Genomic DNA, 22,055 nt, shown 5'->3' with positions numbered 1-22,055 from the left:
CTCTATTAGAGTTTAGAAGACTGAAGGCAACATACTATTATACATCATGTGCTATTATTCACATAAGTGTCTAAATTACAGAGTTTGGGAGATAGTAGTTACAAGCTTATTAAAAAGCCATTTAATTCACCATATAATACACAGACTCTGCTAGAGATTGAAATAGGAAACATAAAAGAAGCATCTGAATAGCAAGTCTCAATCAGAAATTATTTCTGCTGCCATCATGACAGATTTTCCCTCCAGAATTTGGTTTCCCTTCTCACATAGAGAGAGACAGCAGGTGCTGGAGAAGCGTTTCTGGAGTCTGATTCATGCACTTCACATTTACCTTCTTAAAAAAAAAAAACAAACGCATGCTGAGTACAAACTGTGAGGGGAGTTCACAACTCCTCAGACAGCTGATATAAACCAGATAAGGACAAAGTTAAAGGACCTGAAGAAATCACATTTAGTCTGAACGTGTAGACCAGAAACTACTGGGGAAGGAGGTGGAAAAACATCTACGCTGGAGATGGCAGTGATACAGGTCAGGCTATTTTAGAAGCAGAGAACATCTCTGGATGTGCAAGTAGTTAAATGTGGGGATAAAAATCAATTACGTATGTGTAACCTATGCTACGGATGCCTTTGGCACAGCTTGCTCGCACACAAATGAAGGTGCTGAGTAGCTGTCAATCATATGGCCCTTAATAAATCCCTGCCGATGCGTCGAGCCCAGCTATTGCCTTTTGTATTTCTTTCCTATCCTTTTCGCCTTGTGACTAACCGATTACAAGCTCCACTAGCACTGGAATTTGTTCAGCTTGATGGCACACTGGGCAGGAGGGGAGCTCTGGGGACGGGTTTCAGCTGCGTGGCCAGCCCTGGGCCAGGTGGCAGCACCCTGCCGGTCCCACCTCGAGCAGAGAGCAGGGCTGGGGACCGATGCAGGAGCCTGACAGGCTGCCCAGACCTGTGCACGCCTCCCCTGGCCCTGCACGGACCAGTCACTTCTAAATAAAACCATTCCCATCCTCTGAATGCAAACTCCCAAAAGGCAAATTCAAGGTTTTATCCACTCAGCATTTCTGAAGCCCTTTAATGTCAGAAATAGCTTTCTGAACACTCCCTTCCTTTTCCCTCAAAGGACTTCACACAGCATCAGGAAGAGTAAAGAAAACTTCCTCTCAGAATTTGAAGTATTTTTAAATGTAAATACATAATCAAAACAGGCTCAAACTATTTAAAATAATTCCTAAACTGTGGTTCGTTTCATGTGAAGGGATTTATGTGCCTTTATCTTAGAAACCGCAGCTGTTAAGTTAAAACAGTATCTAACATTCCATTTTTCATCTCATCATTATTCCTTCAGCAGCAATTCAGACTAATCACAGCGTATCTTTTATCTTAACAGTTGATAAGATTTCCAGAAGTACAAATTTATACAACTTACATTTGAGTTAAGAAGGCTACTACCATCTTCATGTCCAAGACAGATTAAACTGCAGCTGTCCCAACGCTGCACAACACAGAAGTGACCTAAGCAACACCTTTCCCAAACTGTTCATCACTCAGCATGCATGCCTTCAGTTAGCAGCCCCAAGCAGAAAGGAGCCCTGCTCCACAATCTGCTTTTACAGCAAGCGTGCCACACACTGATTTTGTAACTGCAAGAAGTGGCACTGAGTTCACTACTATCTGTAACTAATGTATACATATTTGTATTTTTGTGTACATATTTGTATTTATCATATACATATTTAAAAATATAAAAATATAAAATATAAATGTGTCTCATGAGTCTACTATTAAGTCTGCTATTATACTAAATTACTTTCTAGCGTCACCTTCTTCTGCACTTTCTAGGTGCTGTGCAACTATCCCTGCCAAGTTTGGCCAAAAAAATGAAAATAGGTAACAGGAATTGCATCACCTTCATCGCGTTCTACTCTGCTCTAACAACGTACACGTTACTGTTCGTTTCACTTCTCCACAAATTCTTTCTGCTTGTTCTCAGTGATGTGCGCTTAAAGCTCTAGAAAAGCAGCAGCATGAATATAAAATTACATTTAGCCTGAATGCAGTCTTTGAAGGTTTCCAAGCCTGCCTTTTTTTGGATTCAACTACTAACTCTTGGAAGAGCTAACAGCAGCACCTTTCTTGTATCCTTGCCATGAGATGGCCATGACTACTGCTGTTACCCAAACCTTCGCCTCAAAACCTCACCCTACTTTCTTTGCAGAGGAAAAAAAAAAAAAGAAGAAACACCACTACCTCCCCCCTCCCTCCCCCCCCAAAAAAAAGTCTGGAGAAAAAACAGCTAAAAATTCCCTTCCAAATTGTTTGCCCTTGTTTTGACCTGTCTTACTGTAAATTAATTTAAAACTATGAGTGCAGTTGTCAAGGCATGATAAAACCACCAGAACTGAACTTTTCCATTAAGGAGAGGAAAGAGGCTGGAACCAAGTCTCTGAATATCAATGCTTTTAAAGAACTGAACAGGAAACTTATGAAATGCAGTCCTTAGCCACAAACGTTGTTTTGTTCTCATTTAAGCATACCGATGCATCACAGCTTTGACCAAACTTTTAACAGCACATATTTTAGGGAATCAGGAAAGTCTCAAAAGCACCTAACTTACATTTTCAAGAAAATCTTCTCATTTCAACTTGGAGAGCCTCAGCTCAGCAGAGTGCCAGCAGCAGTCCTCCAGAACAGCGCAGCTGCTTGAGTTGCAAACAAGCTGGTGGGCTTTGCCTTCCTCTCTGACCAAAGCGATCACTGAAGGGGAAAAAGAAAAAAAACATTTACGATTAAACATTTAGTGATTAAACACTTGATTAAAACAAAATGATTAAACACTTAAGCAACCTCAAGCAGGGCCTAGACAGCTCTTTCTGTTGGTGACTCCAGGTCACTTACAAAGCCTTTTCTCATCTTAAAGAGAAAGATTCTCTACAACAAAAGGGACGAACTGCAAGTAACCAGCCAGATGAATTTCACTTGTGCCAACTCCTGGACGTCAGACCACGTCCATGGATATATCCACCAACATGCAAGTTATCATCTACACGACCAGCCACTGCCTTTCAGCTGCCATTCGTAACACCAATGCTGGCACCCATGGCGCTTACACCTTCCACCTGAAAGCCAAAACTGAAGCCAGATTAACAGATAAAACTACCACACAGGTAACTGTAGAAGAGAGATATGCACAGCACCACAAAAAGCATCCTCAGCAGCAGCAAAGCAGGAGCCGAGACAGGAATTCACCCCTCCAAGGTTTTGAAGGGATGGAGGTGGAGAAATCTCCCCGGAGGCTATGGAAAATGATGCCGTGGGACGCCTACGTCTCCATCCCGCGGTGACTCAGGAAGAAAAGACAGATGCGTATCGAGCTTACTACCGACTGCACAGCATTACTCAAGCCGCCTCCCAAAACGCATCAGCGCAGTTACCAGATATTTAATATATGCAGGAATCCTCGCATAAGCCAGACATTAGAGCGCGTCTTAAATTCCCCAGCACCACCAACATCCCGCAGGCCCTCTCGTGATGAAACACAATTACACAGTTACGTGGGGAACTGGAGACAGGCACCTTCGCGGCACAACTCTGCAATACCCGCGTTGTTCTGATACCTCGTAACGTGCTACACGGTTGCCTTCACAACATAAATCTTCTCATTGGTCTTTAAATACTGTTTTTCAACATAACGTTAAAAGTGTTCCACAATAAAATGTTTTCCTAAATATAAAACTTGCCCCAAACAATGCTAAGAACACAAGTTAGGCAGTTTGATACAACCAAATGATTTAAGAAAGAAAATCAAAGGGCATTTAATAACAAGCTTGAATTATTTGTTTTTACAAAAACATTAAAAAAATCAGAACATCAGCCACGCTGAACTTTCCTATGCATTTCACCTTGGAGGGAAAAAAAACTGCACAGCTGGAAAGCCTTTATTAATCTTTTTCTACAGTTGTGCTCACGCAGGGACACGAGCAACGCTGCGAAAGGTTACCCATGGCAAGGGAGATGTTCCGTCATGATCACAGTCAAAAGGTATGTCTGCACAGAAAAGCCTCGCATACTCCGCAGGTTTAAGTTTTCCTTGGCAGGGAGCACAATCTGCAGGGGGAGACGGAGGAGAGATGTTTATGGCCCAACCCACCCGGGAAGACTGAACGGGAGCCAAACGGCACGCGTGCCGGTGCCTCCTCTGCTCTGTGCCACTGCTCCCCTGCCTCTGCCCGCGTTTAATCGTGCACAGAGCCATCAGTAACCTCCCACAGCCGTGCTGCTGCTTTCCATGCAAAGCCACGCGGTTTCTGAACGCTGCTCTGCATCAAGTGCTGCAGTCGGTAAGCAGACGCCGGACACTTGAGTCCAAATACAGCCGTCCTCCTCCGCAAAGCACTAGAGCCTGTTTCGGAAAAACGCTAAGAGTCAATAAATCTTTGGCTTCCGGTAATTTTGCCTCGTGTTCTGCAGTTTCTTTACGGCAAGAAGACACACTACTTGTCAGAGCTACAGAGAAAATGTTTTCAACCAAAGAGTATCCTGACCTCAATCCTTCACCAGCCTAATTCAGCCCCCAGACAAACAGTTTGACTTAGGTCTTGGATACGCATCAATTTCAAAGAAGTACCAGCTGAGCCCTTAGACCTAAAAGCACACATCTGAAAAACAATATCCTCAAACTACAAAGGTCACCCTGTCTGCCGGGAAAGGCTGTCCAAAAGGCGCTCCAACCCGGCTGGTGCTCAGGCTCTGTCAGCCCACAGCCAAACCAAGAGCCAGACGCTGCCTCTGGCTCATGATCTTGGGGATCCAATGACCCAACCTCAAGGCACAAGGGGTAAAAAAGGGCGTAAATTCACCTGAACAAAGCGACGTGCCTTTGAAACATGATCCAGACCTCACTCACCTCAGAGGGAAGTACTTCAGCCCATCTATCCCATTAGCATCAGTGGGACAAGAAGCTAGCCAAAAATGCGTCTTCAAGGCATTAAACCACAAAAGCAAAGCAATGTCCAGTTCTTCTGCTAAGTAAAATGAACAAAGTCGTTTTCTGGCAGGTGAAAACATCTTCCCAGACCATCAAAATCCCCGCAGTAACTGAATAGCAGCATCCCAAACCATTCAGACCCATAGGCCTGAGGATATTGGAAACAACATCTCTTACAGAATTACGCGTGCACGGTACTTAAGTCCTGATTTTAAGGGCCCCAAATTTAGCACTCCTCCCAGCCAGTCCTATCTTACCCCAGACTCCAGCGGGTTACTTAAATAACATACTAAGCATCATTAACAAGGGTAGTAAATGCTGTAGTTTACAGAAGAAAAGCGTATCTCCTATACTGCTCTTTGACTCTACTAAAGCACAGCGCTTACCACCTGAATAAAAGGTTCACCAGTGGCTCTCTGTATAAAATCTCCAATTGCTGCCAGGAAGATTTTCAATGCAGCAGAGGATTTAGGGAAGCCATCCCTCCTCCTTGCCCTAACATCCTCCCTGTCTAACCCACAGAGCTGCCTTCATTTACCGTGCCGTTCTGCAAGGAGTGAGCACAGACGCTGTTTGGATCACTGCTCCCTGTCTTCGTGGGATGGAGGTGGAAGAGGCAGCTCCCAGCTCAGCTACCAAAGGAGGAGGGCTGGTGATAGCAGGAAACTCAAATGGACCTCCAAACACTGCTTGTCCTTCCCCGGTGCTACGTTTAAAGATAAAATCACTTACACAGAAGTAGGGCTGTGCTGACATTTAAAAATCAAGGAAGGAAGATGGCGTGTGTTATTTTTATTTATTATGACAGACAACTATAAAGCACAAACTAAGCCTGAAACCCAGTAGGGCTTCAGGTTACACACAACCTGAATTTAGTTCACAGTCAGATATACCATTTAATTAATAGAAATGTATGAGGTAAGCACCTGTATTTAATGTCCTGTTACTATAATCACGTAAGCAGTCAAGTCCTTCCTCAAGTCTTTGCATTGCAGCAAGCAGGGAAAAACCAGAACTCTACCAATGCCTCGTGAATCCACCTCATGGCAAGGTATCAGAGGCCACATAGAAAGCCGCATCCTCATCCTGGGAAAATATGTAGCCACAGGCAGTCCAAAGACCAAATCTTTGGATTATAGAGACCTTATATATAAACCTTTATATATAGAGATCCATATAGAGAGACCTTATACATATACCTTTGGGTTATAGAGACTTATAGAGACCTTAATCTTTGGCTTATAGACCTTACAGAGGTCCTTCCCTTTCCCAGGCTGAGTAAACCAGCCCAAGTTACCTGAGAGCTGCTTCCAAAGACAATTAGCAAAGTCTAGCTTCAACCAGCTTCCCAGAGCCCCGAGCACAACAGAGTAATGTGTTACTTTGTGAAGAGAAAGTGTGATAAACAAAGGCAAACTGAGGCAGAGCTGGAAAGGAAACCGGGAAAGACCTGAGAAAACATGAGACGAGAAAGCCCAAAGCATCTCCCCGCGAAAAGCTGGGTACTACTTGGGCCACAGCCAACGAACGCGTTCAGTACGAGGAGCTGCCTTTACACGGAATCTCAAATCATCCCTCTCGCTATCATCATGATTCACTTCTTCCTAGACAAGACCTCAGCAGCACAGTACATAACGGCTCGATACATCGACATGCCTACAAACATCTCGCTGAATACCGGCAAGATTAACACGTCTTCTGCGCGTTCCTAACTTCTGGTTGCCAAAGCTCTTGTGAAGATATCCCAGCACGAGTCCTCCTCCAGCCTAGGGGGCTCCTTTGCTCTTCAGCCTCTTGTTCCCCCTTTAACCAGGCCTTTCATCACCTTAACGCCTCTCTCCCGCGGTTTAGCTTTTTCCTCTTCATGCCATAACAAATGTTTTCTTAAAGACCAGATAAACTTAACACATTTAACCCAACTCACAATTCAAGGTGGAAGGAAAAAAAAAAGTCATTTACTCTGGCACAGCCTATCTGTGGATAAACTTATGTTGCAATTTTTCCCATTTCCCTTCATGTTTTTAGTTATTCTTTCCTCCAATGTTTGTTTTAAAACTTTACGTATTACAAGACTGTTTCTTCTGTAAACACACAACACCTCGTTTCAAACACACCAAGGCTGCCACCATTTAAGAAAATAAATAACTTGTGCACAGGTTCATGTTCTATTAGAACCAAAACCAAGAAATAACAAAGAATAAAAAAATAAATAATACTTCAGGGTGGAAGTTTAAAAACTGTTTCAAGGCTAAAAAAAGCAAAACGCTGAAAACCCACAAAATTCTCTACAAACAGGGCCGATGTACGAGTGGAAAATAAACAACTTGCTTAAGTCACAGAAACCTTTTCTAGAGCAGGGACGTGATGCCCTGCCGCGAGGCTCTGGAAGAGGCGTTGAGCTGCCCCGTGCCAGGGAAGGAGCACGTGGGGCATCCTCCTCCCAGCTCCGCCGCTGGCACGCCGCGCTCTTCCTCAGCATTTCCACACGCCTGTCCCAGGGTGACCCAGGCATGCGTTTGTGCAAAGCGGTCACCGACACGAAATTAAGCCAAAAGGTTTAAGCCAGTTTTGATACCCAAGAGCATGAGAACGCATCCGGCATAGCCAAGCTCTATCGGGTTTATATGCCAAGCTTATTGGGAGCAGCAACTATAGACTTCCACCTATTCCACCTAAAAGCTCATCTTATTAGCAGCAACTCAAAAAAGAAACGAAACAAACAAACAAAAAAAAACCCAGGTACTATGCTGAAAACATCTGCTGGGGTGCCCAGGCAATGTGTAACTTCCCTTCCAAGCCAGTCAGAAGTGCCGCACACAGCCAGAGGACATCACACACAATTCAAACACCAAGAGTCCCTTAGCAATCATATGATCCCAAAGCTGGTGGCTGGTCACAGCCAAATGAAACAGAAGAGCAATTAGTGATTTACACAAAAACAGGATGCAGGGTAAAGGTAAGATTAGTTTAATCGAGACAAAAAGACAAAAGGACCTCAGTGAGGATACTTACCAGCAAATATCCAGCCTAACAGATCCCTTTTGCTAAAAGCAACCTTGAAGAAACTTGTGTGCTACCATCGCTCCTGGGTCCTAGTTTTATCCTACATTTCTTTGCTTTGTATTTAAAGCATGTAATTAAAAGACGTTAACCCCATGCTAACAGTGCGAATATTTTGCTATCTTGTAAGAAGAAAAGGTGTTTTCAACGCAAATTGTTATACCGTGAAATGTGCAGTAGCACACAGAGGCCTAAAGACCACACCTGCTCAGAGGCAACAAAGCAAGTAGCCTGATCTTGCTTGTTACAGAGAGCTTTCTACAGTGACAGTTCCATTTCTGAAGCCATCTCTGGTGTTCCTTAAGAGAACAGCGTAGAATTAGACTACCCAGTAGTGGCTTGGGGTTGTGTCGCAACTCCTGGTCCCCCATCGGAGGGGATCAGAACCATACTGTTATTTCATGGCAGTGGTTTGTCTCCATCAGCCTCCTGCAGCCGCTCAGTGACACCAATCTGCTCCAGCTGCATTACTCCCGCCTTGCAAAACGGAGAGGTTCTCCATCACTGAAATTCCTTTAAAGTAACTGTTTTGCTTCAAGTTTAAGCGTTTTGTTGAGCTTAAGATACTGTGGTGCTTTCAAGTTATGGCTAACAAATAGGAAAACATCCATTTCAAAAGCACAGGTAATTTTACTACCAATTTCCATACGGCAGGCAGACACTTTCAGTATCAGATTATAGAAAGCTTCTCTGTAAGAGCCAAGTTTTAACATGTGTACCGCTCTGCTTTAATAAAAGGTTCTTTCATGAGAAGCTTTTGAGAAAGGCAGAACCGCTGCTCGTCCCTGAGCCTGCCACATCCAAACGACATCTTGTTGGAAAATGCCTGGTTTTGTTTTCATTTTTACCATCCAGCTGTGGCCGTTTTGCTAGCTTTATACTGAATCTCTCAAGGCCTTTTAAAACTTCCTGTTGTGCTGTGAAAGCAGTTGAGTTATCTAGCACTTTTGAATTAAAAGTGATAAATAAAAGTTATGGACACCACACTACATTAGGAATTGCCAAGAAAACGCAAAGGAGCATAGCTTGAAACTCCCAGACCCAAACTTAGTTTCTGTGAAACAAATCAGCTTTATTCTCAAATTTAGATAATTTTAGAATCTTTCAGAACAAATCTAGGCCTTAAAACAAGTAAGGAGAGGGGAAAAAATAAAATAAGCCTAGAAAACATTTTTAGGTGTGTTTACGTTATACTTGGTACAGAGCATTCCTCCCCACTGCTCCATGGTGGAGTGCTATTTCAAGGCTAGTGCCTAATTCTGCGCAAGCGATTTAGGCTTATTTTGCTCCTGGGTTTTGCAGACGATTTCATCATCTACCTCCTCTGTGTAATTAAAATTCTTCTTAATCTATTTATATGCTAGCTGCTGCCTCCACCTGAGCTCACTGGCACGAGCCTTTCCTGAGCCATTGTTTGGGAGCATTGATACCTGCGATTTAGATTCACAGGGTATGTGCATCACTGTCCTTAGGTATCCTTAACCTCTGCAGGTTTTTAAAATCTAAGCAAATCCAGCTTAAGCCTTGCTCTTGCAAGATCTAGAATTTCCACACCTCCTCCTGCACGGAGGCTTCGCATCCTGCCATGGCAACACATTGCATTCACCTACGCCAAAACCATTTTCTCGCAGTCTCGGTTCCAAGAGCAACCCCAAAACTGGGAAAGCCCAGTTCCCTGCTTGAGGAAGCCCTGTAACACTTCCCCTCAGCAGCAGGGAGAGCCCAGGAGGTGCTAATTCCCACCCACCAAGCAAGAACTCCACAGGAGAGCCAGAGAGGGACACCACCACCAGGCATGGGGCACAACCGCAGCCCCTATTTCCCTGCCAGCCAGCAGAGCGCACCAAATGAAACGTGTGCAACTTTCAGCCTCGATGGCCAAGGGGCAGGCAAGCAAGCCTGAACACAACAGCTTTAACATCTTCATCCCTCCACAGGAGCTCTCCCGGCAGGGCACACAGAACACAATTACCAAATGTAAAGAAAAGGATCCTTCAGTGGGCAACTTGGCTTCGTAAGGTCATCCTTGAGTGTTTTTGATCAAGAATACTAAAAATACTAGTGAAAACATAAGCATCATGTGATTTTTCTGTCCCTGTACAGCAGGCTAGCAAAAGCAGTATAGGCAGCAGGAGTTAAAGTTGAACACCGGGTAGGTCTGAAGTTAGATAGGTCGCTCGGTGTCTCCTGAATTGATTCCACACCATCCACTCCTGGTTTTACAGCTGGCGTGTTCTGTGTATTAGCAGTCTTATTTTAAACCTTGGCACAGGCGGAACTTAAATAATCCATGGATTTAAAACATCCTTAGCGCTTACCGAGATGAACCTTAACAGCTTTCTGGGAGTAATAGGATTTATCAGGCCAAAAATTAAGGGGTTACAAACCCAAGTTTCTGATTTATAGCATAGGCTCATATTTCTTAATTTAAGTCCTAATGTGAGCTGGAATATTGTCAGCCAGCTCAAATGTTATTTTTTCCAGCTCTGTATTTACAGTTCAAGGATTATTCAGAAGCACACGGCAGAAGCAGAGAAGCAGGCCAAATCCCTCAAAGTGAATCTTCCAGGGAGGGTTCAGAGAAGCCTGGGTTATCTGTCTTCAGAGGGGTTTTCAAAGTGGCACAGATTTAGACGTCCATGATTTAGACGTCCACAGATTTAGACTGGAAGGCTGAACAAGGCACAGCTGAAGAATTTCGGCCTCACTCTTGTACAATCCGCTATGGATTTGGATAGATCCCACAAGATGTCTTTCTTCCACACAGGCAGCACTCCTACCTGCCGGGCTCGGGCAGCAGCGAGACTTGCTGCACTGCAGGGTGGCAAGCGGCCAGGCACCGGCTCCTGTGTCTTCTCAGGCACTTGAAGGGTGGCTGGGCTCGTTACAGCACGCAGGTTACTGCAAGGCAAGGCCCTGGGGAGCTCCCAGCACCAGCACAGTGGCTGCTACCACAGGAAATGTTCCACACAGCTCCCGCCGGCAAGGTCGGCCGCAGCAGTAGGGACGGTCACGCAGATGTAACACAACCAGGCCGTGGCAGTGCTGGCTGATTCTCAGCTTAAACCAGGTTGGGAAACAACCAAAGCTTGACTCCCACCTGAGGTACAAAGCCGTTAGTGATGTTCTGATGTTCCCATTCCTCCCGGTCCTCCTCGGAAGCGAGCCTCACCGCAGTGCTGACATTCCTGGGAGCCTCCTGGTTCTCCCTCAGGATCCTCCTTCCCCACACAGATCCCTCACTGCGACACCTGAGCTTTCTGTGGTTATTTTCAGTTCACCAAACAGCCTTCCATCACACATCTTTCAGCGTGAGGGCATCGAAGTATCAGCACGCTGTCAGGCTGCAAAGAAACTTTCCCAGGACCACGGATGCAGTTGCCCTGATGAACAACACCCAGTTTTGTCACCTTCAGATACATCAACATTCATCTTCAAAAAAGACCTACTGGCCTCTAAATGCCCATACACCTCCACTAGCCAACTTCCTGGATACTGTTTTGCCATATATAATATCCCGACCATTAAGTTAATTCAATTTTTTTTCCCCAATCTGTTCTTGCATCAATTGGAAACATACAGGATATTTTACTGAAAAGAGTTTAGAATCGCCAAGAATTGGCAAAAAAAAATGCAGTCAGATAAATGCTGCTGTAACAGCATGCAAAGATTATAAAAATAAGGTTAAAACACATGTATATAGTCAAGCATTGTTTGCTAGCAGTTCTTGCACATGTTTAAATAACAGCACATGCTTGAAGCAAATACTGTCTTGTCACCAAGTTATTTTAATCTCCTTGGGTAGTCATCTTATCAGCCCACAAACTTATATAACAACAAATCCAATCTCAAATACTTCTGAAAAACAAAGATGGAACAATTGAAGCTATTTTCACAGAATCACAGAATCATCTAGGTTGGAAGAGACCTTCAAGATCACCGAGTCCAACCTCTGACCTAACACTAACAAGTCCTCCACTAAACCATATGTTGTGGTTTAACCCGGCTGGCAGCTAAACACCACACAGCCGTTCGCTCACCCTCCCCCCTCCCTCTCTGGGATGGGGGAGAGAAACAGGAAAGTGAAGCCGGTGAGTTGAGATAAAGACAGTTTATTAAGACAGGAATATAATGATAACAATAATAATAATAATAGTGATAATGATAATAGTATTAACAATAATAATGTGTAAGAAAACAAGTGATGCACAATGCAATTGCTCACCACCCGCTGACCGATGCCCAGCCTATCCCCGAGCAGCCGGCCCCCCACCCCGGCCAGCCACCCCTATATATTGTTTAGCATGACGTCAGATGGTATGGAATACCCCTTTGGCCAGTTTGGGTCAGCTGTCCTGGGTCTGTCCCCTCCCAGCTCCTGCTGCACCCCCAGCCTGCTCGCTGGCAGGACAGAGCGAGAAGCTGAAAAGTCCTTGGCCTGGTGTAAACACTGCTCTGCAACAATTAAAACATCAGCATGTTATCAGCGCTCTTCTCATCCTAATCCAAAACATAGCACCCTACCAGCTACTAGGAGGAAAATTAACTCTGTCCTAACTGGAACCAGGACACCATATCACTAAGATTTTGCTTTGTTAACACTTCTGTTTCCATATACACAGGTATCAAACATTTTTCTTACACTTGATAGCATTTTAAGCATTTATTTTTTAGCTTTTAAGACCTCAAACTCTTCCAAAAATAAACGTGTTTGCCAGAATACACACAGCTTTTCATACACAGATGTGATAGTTAAACCACTCCCTTTGCTGATGGTCTCAGAGAGTTTCACTGCTTTCCTGAAGTGTGTTGGGAAAAAAATTTTAAAGAAACAAAAAAACCAACATGCAAACAGGTTCTTGTTGGACTCTAAAAATATGAATTATTTCCCAGGCACGCAGTTCTTATCCCCTGTCAGATTTAAGTGAAATTATCTTCATAACCTTTCCCTTCCTCCTTACCCGTCAGTATATATGCTATTTCTATCGTATTTTTAAGCTGACTTTTATGTCTGTACCTTTGGGAAAAAGCTAATATCAAAATAAAATGTAATGTTTTTAAGGGCAAAGGGTTTTTGGTCCCAAGCTTCCCCACCGTGGGACGCAGAGCCTCTCCCCGTGCCCCACCTCAGCCCGGTTACAGGGGGTCAGGCCCACGCAGCTCTTCGAGGGGCAGGAAAACACACTCAGTGCTGCACACACCCAGGGAAAAACGCCCAGCCAGGCACTTTTAGGAAAAAACAGCAAGAGACACCTACAGGAATTGCTTCCCTTTGAAGTATTTGACGGCGTTCTAAGGAAAGGATTTACCCAAATTTAACTCCGTCCCGATACGCTTTGATAGACATGGAGATCTTTTACCCTGGTGAAAGCATCGCTCCGGCAATGCACCCAGCACCGGGCGCTTCGCAGGCCTACAGAAATTCCTGTGACAAAACCTCAGGGACCATCCTCAGAGGTCCCCAGGCGCAGCCCATAAGGGCACGGCCTCCAAAAACCTCTCTTGTAACCGCATCTCACCAAGACAGGGACCTCCCAGTGCCACCTCCCGCCTCTCCCCGCAACTTGCACGTTGATTCAGTTTGACAGGAACCTCAAAGCAGCCTCCTGCGAGGGGCTTTTCCCTCAAAAAAGGCAGGGTTCGGAGCTGACTTCGCGCCCCGGGAAGCCCAGAGGCCCAACATCCCACGCATGCTCCCTTCTCTGCTCCATTTGAACCCGCAGGGCCTGCGGCAGCCCCCTGGACACCAGGCAGGCACAGGGGACCACTGAGACCTTTCTGGTGCGCCCCGGCGAAGCCACAAGCTCTTCAGAGAGGCAGCTGCTCATCCTGCTGCCCACCAGGGAAGCTACACCCAGGGCACGCAGGATACTTTGGAGGCTCGGCCATCGCACAGCGCTTAGGGCTTTGTCCATACCGTGCAGGCCGCAGACAGCTGGGTTCCCTGCTGCGCTGTCTTTCAGCCACATCTCGCCGTCAGTTCAAAGCTCGTGCCCTGTATGTATGCATCTTCACATCATTTAAATAACCCAATTAAACTATCCTTCTGTTACGCTGTGCTTAAATCCCCATTTAACCAGGCAAACGCTGAATTCTGCGTGTGAGAGCCTCCCTCTTCTTTATTCCCCCACCTTGCGACTCCCTTTCATCTTCCCCAGGCACACAATTCAATACCTCGCTAAGAAGCACCCCTTCCTCACAATAATCCTCCCCTCAAACAGAATTAGCTAGGCAAACGTAAACACTGTAGCAATGAATTAGTTGCCATATTTACCCAAACTACCGCTTCCAGGTCCTTACAATGAATTTCTACATCAAATACATAGGATGGCTTAATGTCGAGCTCCTAATTTTCTGAGCTAGGCAGCTGGCCAGCAAGCGCCCTGCAGCATCTCCCTCCATCCCATCTGAGAAATTATACTTAAGAGGTTCCCGATAAAGGCTTAACTAAATCATGCCAATATTAGTCACACCAAATTATTGTAATTTAGTAACTGTTTGGAGCGCATTCTACCCTGAAAACGCTACAAAGAAATGGCATGTTTCTACAAATAGACAACAACAAAAATATGTAAAATTTCTGGTGGGTTATTCTGCTCAAACAAGTTGATTCATAACGGTAGAGAACATTTTGTTCCTGCCGTTTTCATTCCCTTTGGAACCAGGAAACCTCCCCCCACAGCCAATAAACATCAGAAAAATTAGTCCTGACTGAACTACGTTTTAGTGCCCATATCCAGCCCTTGGGGCGTGGTGTTTTTTGTTTTAAACACTCCTTCTACACGGGTATCTGCAGAAGTTTAGAAATGTTCCTCCTGGTGCCTTTGAAAATTAAGCTATATTTGCATTAAAAGAAAAAACACAACAACCCACAACCCTTCAACAAAGGAACTCAACACTGCAAAACTGGTTAAAAGCATACCATCGCAAAGCATGCCTCCTGCTTCCAGAAGGAGGCTTTTCCCCAGGGCAGGCCGAGCTGATGCTTGTCTGACGGGATACATTACCTGGGGAGCAACACAATCCAGCAAGGAAGACAAAGGAGAGAGAAAGATTCTGCGAGATTTCTACAGGGGAAAAAAAAGGGACAGCCAAACAATAAGAGCTAGGAGACTGAATCAGCAGGTTATTACTCTATTTTGGCCAAGTTGCAGAGGGACACCACTGAGATTTCAGCAGAGGTTTTTGAATCGTGAAGTCCAAAAGATTAAGCTGTCAATAAGAAGTCTGCCAGAAATTTGCCGAGGAGTACTTTAACAGCAGCAGCACTATTCACCAGGTAAGATAAGCCAGAACTACAGACACCGGCTATCCCACACTGAGATCAGAAGCAAAAATGTACACATTTTTATTTTGCAGCAACCTTCCTCTGTCACACATCGTTACTCTTACTGTGCTACAACTGACGTTAATCGTTTACATTCACGAGGGAATATCCTGGAGTAAATCGCACCTGACTCCATTCATCTGAGACCCACGGTAGGTTTCTAAGCACATCACACGCAGCACGCAGACTACTGATAAAAGCAGGAATCTGCATCTTTTTAATCATCCTAATTGTTACGCAGAGCACTTTAAAGGCACTCATCAGCGTAATACACAGATGCAAAGTTTCTTCAGCAGTAAAAAAAAAAAAAAAAAAAAGAAAATATCTAAGCAGTTACCCATGCGAATGACACATTTTCAAGGGAGAAGACGGAAGCTCAGCATAATTTAAGTTTTAAAAAAAATGGATTTGACTGCAGGAGACAGAATTAGAGATCCACCTTGGACAGAAACTAAACTGAACCTGACTTTTATTCTTTGGAAAGCATACGAATGCCCAGGCACGGCCTACCACTGACCGACAACGCAGGCCAGGTGCCTGCCCTCCTTGCCGAGGCAGAGCCCTACACCCCGTGAGGCCACCTCGCTGCGGGCCTGCCCTCACGGCCTTGGAGACAAGCTCAGGAAACCAGGTCCTCAGGCCAGGCAGAGCTAAAACAGCGGCCATTAGCAAATTTCCATTAGAAATCCCCGGACGCTCTCTGGTCAAATCCTTCTGCCAGAGCTCCACTTGAAACGTCCTTTGCAGCGGGGGAATGGAAAGCGGCAAAAGAGGCAAGGATTTCAGCAGGGCTTCGGGGAGGCACGGAACTGCGCGGCCAAGCACCTCCGCTGGGCTCAAAATGAGCTTAACAGATGCCGGTAATAAAAGGGACAGAATTTTGGAAAGGTCAACATGGTTTCTGGAGGAGCGGCCCTGCTTTATAAGCTTTTCAGAGGTGGTACCAAACATGGACAGGGGTATAGCCATTTGTTTCAATCTCCTTGAGTTTCCAAAAGGACTTACCAAACAGGTATGGGGTTTCTTACGGGACTAAGCTGGAAGAGGTAAGAGGAAAGGTCTTATGTGGACATGCAGAGGGTTGGAAAATAGAAGCAGGGTAAGGATAAGGGTAAACAGTCTCTCTTGGAGCGGCCAGAAGTCACCAGTGCAGTTCAGCAGCAACCTGTGCTCGGACTCGAGCTGCCTGAGATGCTCACATGAGACCTGGAATGGGGATGGAGCAGCGGGCTGAGGAAGTTTGCAGATGAAACGTTATTTGGGCAGCAAGGACAGGATGTGAAGAATTCCAGACAATCCTGCGAGACTGAGTCAACAGCACGGAGATGAGAATTAATGCAAATAAACACAGCAGATGTAAGGAGATGTACGTGGGAAAGGCACAACCGCAGCTTTACGTGACTGATAGGCCCCAAAATGATCGTGCGCCAGAGCAACATTGCAAGGTTACGACTGCACACATCCATGAAATGAGCTCATCGGCAGTCCGAAAAGCTAACCAAACCTTATAAATCACTACGAAAACAAAGCACAGTTATGTCACTGCATTGCCCCAGAGCTCACCTACATGCTGAAAACTGCACGCGGTCCTGATCCTCCCACCCTAAAAGGATCTTCAGAGATAGGAAGGACCCCTGGAAAGGGCGTTCAGAGCCAGGGACAGCCTCTGTACAAAGAACAGATGAGTAGGCAGCTCTTCAGTCAGGTAAAACTACAAATGGAAGAGGAAGACAGAGGACTACGAAGTCACGAATGTCATAACGCAGGATCTCTCACTGCCTCTGCCACACGGGAGCTACGAGCCACCAAAGGAAGGAATCCAGCAGAGAATAAACAGCAGGGAATTCTTACACAACCAGAAGCAGGCCTACAGACAAGCAGTGCTCCCGGGCAAAGGCTGTGGAGGCTGCAATAAGGTCCCAGGGGGCTGCAGACAGATCAGAGAAGCATTTGAAACAGAAAGCCACCAAGCACTTGGAAACAGGCAGAGGGTAACCCCAGCTCTGCCAGTCCCAAGCTGAAAACAACCAGAGCTGCGGAAAACATCTACAGAGGAGGCGTTGTATAAGGTCACCCTAATCTTATTTTTCCTTGGGCATCTGCTCTACAAGTAGAAAAATTTTAAAAAGATCAAGGAGGAGGTTGAAGGTGAAGGTTTCTTCTTATTATTATTATTTTTTGAAGGAAGCTGAAGCAGGACACTACACAGAGCGCTCCCAACTCCTTACAGCTATGGGACAGCAGCCAGCAGTGCTCACCCACAGTGAGACCAGGCCAACGACACGGGTCCAGAGGTGCTGGGATGCTGCCCGTCAAGGCTGGGGGCCATCAGCCCATGGAGCTGCAGCCAGCTCCGGCAGAAAGAGGCAGTGCAGAAGCATGTGGAGGCACCCAGGAGGTGCTGCTCGGAGATGAAGCCAGCTGGATGCCACATGGCTGGGTCGAGCCCCAGGTGGCTACTGGGGCAGACAGGTGAGCCCTTGGCCCATCACTGCTGCTCTTCCTTTTTTATATTTATTCCATCTTCTGGAAGCCGTCACGTACTTCTGACAGTCACAGGACCTATTACGCAGTATCTGCAGCTGGTTGTGTTTTGTGCTGCACACCATATTTTTAGAATGGCCTACAGACTTCTGTACGAGCTGAACTGCTATAACCACCACTCAAGATAACTCTCAGCTGTTCTGCGTAACAGCAAATGAAACAAACCCCACAGACAAGTACATAAACTAGACTTGTCTTCAAAGTTACTTTAAAGCCCTCCAGTCGCAGCGTAGCTGGGAGCACTGGTCTCAATTCGCACCATCTGGATCGGCTGTCCCCTCCCAACTCCTGTTTTTGCAGAATTTATTGATTACTTCCATCAAGAAACACTTTTTCTACATTTTATTTTGTAACCTGAAAAATAAGCTCAAACACGTCTCGCACCCAAAGTATAGTCTTTTGCAGAATTTTCACATTAAAAAACAGATGTTTCCACATAATTAGATACTGCTGTAAGCCAATACAACATTTTGGAGGAAAGAAAACCTAAACGTGTAAAATAGTTCAGAAAGTGGCCGCTAAGCACATCACAATCCTTTCTAAGCAGTGATACGAACTGTAAAGCAAGCAGTTTATTCTGATGTCAGGACTGAACGTCAGATTTTTAAAATAAAAAACACTGACACAGAAAATCTATATTCAGTTAACTCATACGTACAGAAAAAGTTTTCCTGAGTCACCAAGCCTCATCTCTTAATACCACAGAGCCAAGCACATGACAGAAACTTCCTCCATATATCTTTAAGAGCCAGCCAGGGGTCTTGCTCCCACTTCTCCCCTTTGAAGGTCATTCCAGAACCTCACTCCATTTAGGGAAGAAACGAAATTCCAGCCGAAGTTTATTCATGCCAGTTTACATCCATTTGTTCTCGTGCCAACATTGTTCTTTAGTTTAAATAGCTCCTCTCTGTTTCTACTGTTTATATCCCTGCTGTATCTGCAGATTGCAATCGTATCCCCTCTCAGGCCTCATTTCCTAGGCTAGACGAGCCAGGCTTTCCTCGTCTCCTCTGGTGCAATTGTTTCTTTACCCCAGCCACTCTCTGCACCTGCTCCACCAGAAGCAGAAGTGAGAAGATGTGCCCGATATTCCCCCAGAGCTCCCACCCATCCCACCGGTCCTTCCTGCCAGTCCCCTGCCCAACACGCCCCACCATTCGTCACCTTCTCCGTGGCAGCAGGACAGCGGCAGCTTGCCCAGTAAGGAGCTAATGTGCCCTGCACATCTCCTCCTGCTCTGGCAATCCCAGCAGCTGAGTTCCTTGCTTACAGCACAGGACAGAGGCAAACCCTTGCCTTCTACCCAAAGGAGACATACGGGTGGTATAGTCTGTTTTCAGCACGGATTTCAAGTGTGATTGCACATCTTAGCTCAGAGCTTCTGAAAAGCGTGGATCTGCCATCTGACAGAGGTGCAACCAGTTGATTACCTACCATCACCTACCAACTACCAGGATTCATTGTAGTCTTCTCCCAGCCTCTGGTGAGAAATCCTTACAGCAGGCAATCTCAAGTACTCACGTTGCTCCTAACTAGCTCCTAAAGTCACAACTCTCTTCAGCTCCAACACTGCAGCAGTCCTCACCGCACATCCTCAAGCATTTCCTAAGCACGTCACTGTCCCTCCTGACCAAGAGAACAGCAGAATCCACCCAGTGCCCCACCAAAAAGTGATCATTTTTGGTCACTGGTTCCTTAGCTGCAAAACTGAAAATAACAATAACAACCCAGGCTTGCAAGTTGCGCATCCCCCCTGCTAATAAATGATTCCCACACTGCTGTGACCCACTGCTTAGACCTTCTCCTTCATCACTGAGGGCACGTTCATTTGTGCTGCTTCAGTGTTAAGAACCGTCCTCCTCAATAAAGTCACACACTCCTCGTAACGTGCAACAAAACCAGCATTCCTCCTGAAGAGTCCTCTCCAAACCTTGATGTCCCTTAAACAATCAGGAAAGAAAAGAAGCTGAAAAGTGCTCCATCGAACACTCGCTGCTGCAAAGGAAGAACCAAAATACCCACGCTTAGCACGGCTGTTCTACGCAAAGAAGTTAACCGGCCAACATTTTGTCACAAGGTCGCCGTAAGAGGATGTCTCCCCCTTTAAAACATCTGCACACATTTCAACTGAACCTAATTACGCCGGCAGAAAATAGTTTCGAACGCAAGGCAGCCAACTCGTTGGGGCTTCTGGAAAGCACTAGAGCATGAGACGGCAGGCTGGCGGCACGCTGGATGAGCCGGAGGGGCACGGTGACCAGCCGGAGGGCCCGGCACGCCCGCAGCCCCCAGCCCCGCTCCTGGGGTAGCGCAGCGTCCACCGCTGCCCGGAGACCGAGGGGAGAAGTTACAGGGAATTAAGCGGCTCCGCGCCGCGTCCCGAGGGCTGTTCCCCCCGGGCTCCCACCCGCACGGCCCCCAAGCAGCAGCAACCGGCGCTGAAGTCGCGGAAAGCCCCAAACCCGCCGAGAGCTCCCTGCCGGGGCCGCCGCACAGCCCCGGAGGCGGCCCCGCCGCAGCCCCCCGGGCAAAGGAGCGGGGCCGCGGCGGGCAGCGGGGGCACGGCTGTCCCCAGGGGAGGGCACCGGGGCTCGGCAGCCCCGCACCGCCCCGTCCCGTCCCTCCCAGCCCCGCCGCGGTGAGAGCGCACCTGCCCGCCGCACCGCGCCGCTCCCGAGGCGCCCGGAGCCCGCTGCGGGATGCAGCAAGCCCTCCGGAAACGCTTCCCAGCCTTACCCAGGAAACGATTCCGGCCGCCGGCCGCCGCCGCCGCCGCCCCTCCTCTCCTCTCCTCTCCTCTCTCCTCCCGTCTCCTCTCCCTCCTCCCTGGCCGCCGCCCAGCGCCGCGGCCCGCAGGGGGCCGGCCGGGCGGGGCCGCCGCGGAGGGCGCACAACATCGCGCCGCCGGGGCCTCGGGGCGGCCGGCTCTCACCTGGCGCCCGGGGAGCTTCCCCCTGTGGTGCCCGAGGCTGAGGCGGCCTGCGGGGCAGGTTTCCTGACCCCGAGGGGTAGGGTTTGTGTGGGGAGGCAGCCGTCGTTTGTGCTGCCCCGGGGGAAAAGGGAGAGGCAGGCGGCTGCTCGGCAGAAGGAGTGCTCTGGTGGTGCTCCGGGCAGCCCGGCTGTGGTGGTGGGGCTCCAAAGCCACCCTGCCAGCACAGAGGGAAAGGTCCAGGGTGTGTTCCCAAACGTGGAAAATGAGCAAAAGGACCAGTCCTGGAAACCTCGCTGCTTTAATGCACCTGCAGAACAACAGGAGCAGGTTGCGAGTGGATCCCTGGGCATGTCTTGAGATGAAGGAGCAGGGGATCACAGCAACATTGTGGGGAGTTAGTAATGAGGCTTAAAAGAGCACACCTATGAGAAGCTCCTTCTGTTTAAAGCCTTAGCAAATACTTGGGATTCTGTCTTTTCAACGTAAGGTTTTGAGGTTACAGGGGAAAAAACTGCGCATTACTGAAGCAAAAAAATTAAAATAGCGTAGTAGTTGAGTGGCAACTGCAAGCGGATCTTTCGTTCCTCCACCTAACAATCTTATGAAGACTGTGGAACAGCAGATGCAAAACAATCACTAATAAAATACAGTGCCATATCAGAGTAACCAAAGATGCACTAGGAGGTCAAAGAAGACTATTACAATAATGAAATGGCCAGACTGATTTTATCTTAAATTAAAACATATTCAGCAATCCTATTCAGAGTGCCCAAGACCATTTCAAAATTTATTGCACCGTTTCTAATGGTGAATCTGTTTATCTAGAAGGGTTGTTTTTTCCTATGCATTTCCAGAACCTTCGCTATTTTGTTCTCCAAGTTTATAACTGTGCCCCTAACAGCAGAACTTGGATGGACTGAGTACAATTATAGGGACAATTAAGATGAATAGGAATATAACATCTTTAATTAGAAATATTCATGTTTTTAGAAGTTCATACTGACATCCATCAGCCTAAAGAACAGGAAAAAAAAGCAATTACGAGCACTACTGTGATGAACAAGAAGCGACAATTAGACAAAGATGTCATAGTTCAGAGCAAAGCACTTGGAAATTATACTTAATCACTTAACAACTTACTCCTAAATGTATTGTTTTTGTTTATAGTGGTACTTGCATTTTTCTCAAACGTGGACAAG

At 46.6% G+C, this 22,055-nt stretch overlaps 1 protein-coding gene across 19 annotated transcripts in view; it reads right to left on the bottom strand.

Moving 5' to 3' along the window:
- APBB2 (amyloid beta precursor protein binding family B member 2) overlaps positions 1-21,809 on the bottom strand; it is a 171,255-nt gene extending 149,446 nt beyond the window's left edge. For 5 of the 19 annotated variants that reach the window (XM_083833241.1, XM_083833247.1, XM_083833244.1 and 2 more), the window contains exons 1-2: positions 20,575-20,718; positions 2,624-2,763 (exon numbers count right to left, since the gene is read on the bottom strand). The gene's annotated coding sequence lies outside the window, so the exon portion shown is untranslated. Of the gene's footprint in view, positions 1-2,623; positions 2,764-4,006; positions 4,029-12,278; positions 12,298-20,574; positions 20,799-20,856 lie in introns of those variants that run through there. The other 14 variants (XM_083833251.1, XM_083833243.1, XM_083833249.1 and 11 more) reach the window with 7 other exon arrangements.
- Between the last annotated feature and the right edge of the window lie 246 nt (positions 21,810-22,055).

Source organism: Anser anser (assembly GCF_964211835.1).
Source record: "Anser anser genome assembly, chromosome: 4".
In the NCBI taxonomy this organism is placed as follows: domain Eukaryota; kingdom Metazoa; phylum Chordata; class Aves; order Anseriformes; family Anatidae; genus Anser; species Anser anser.
The sequence above is the reverse complement of the archived record's forward strand: the minus strand, read 5'-3'. Positions and strand labels throughout refer to the sequence as shown.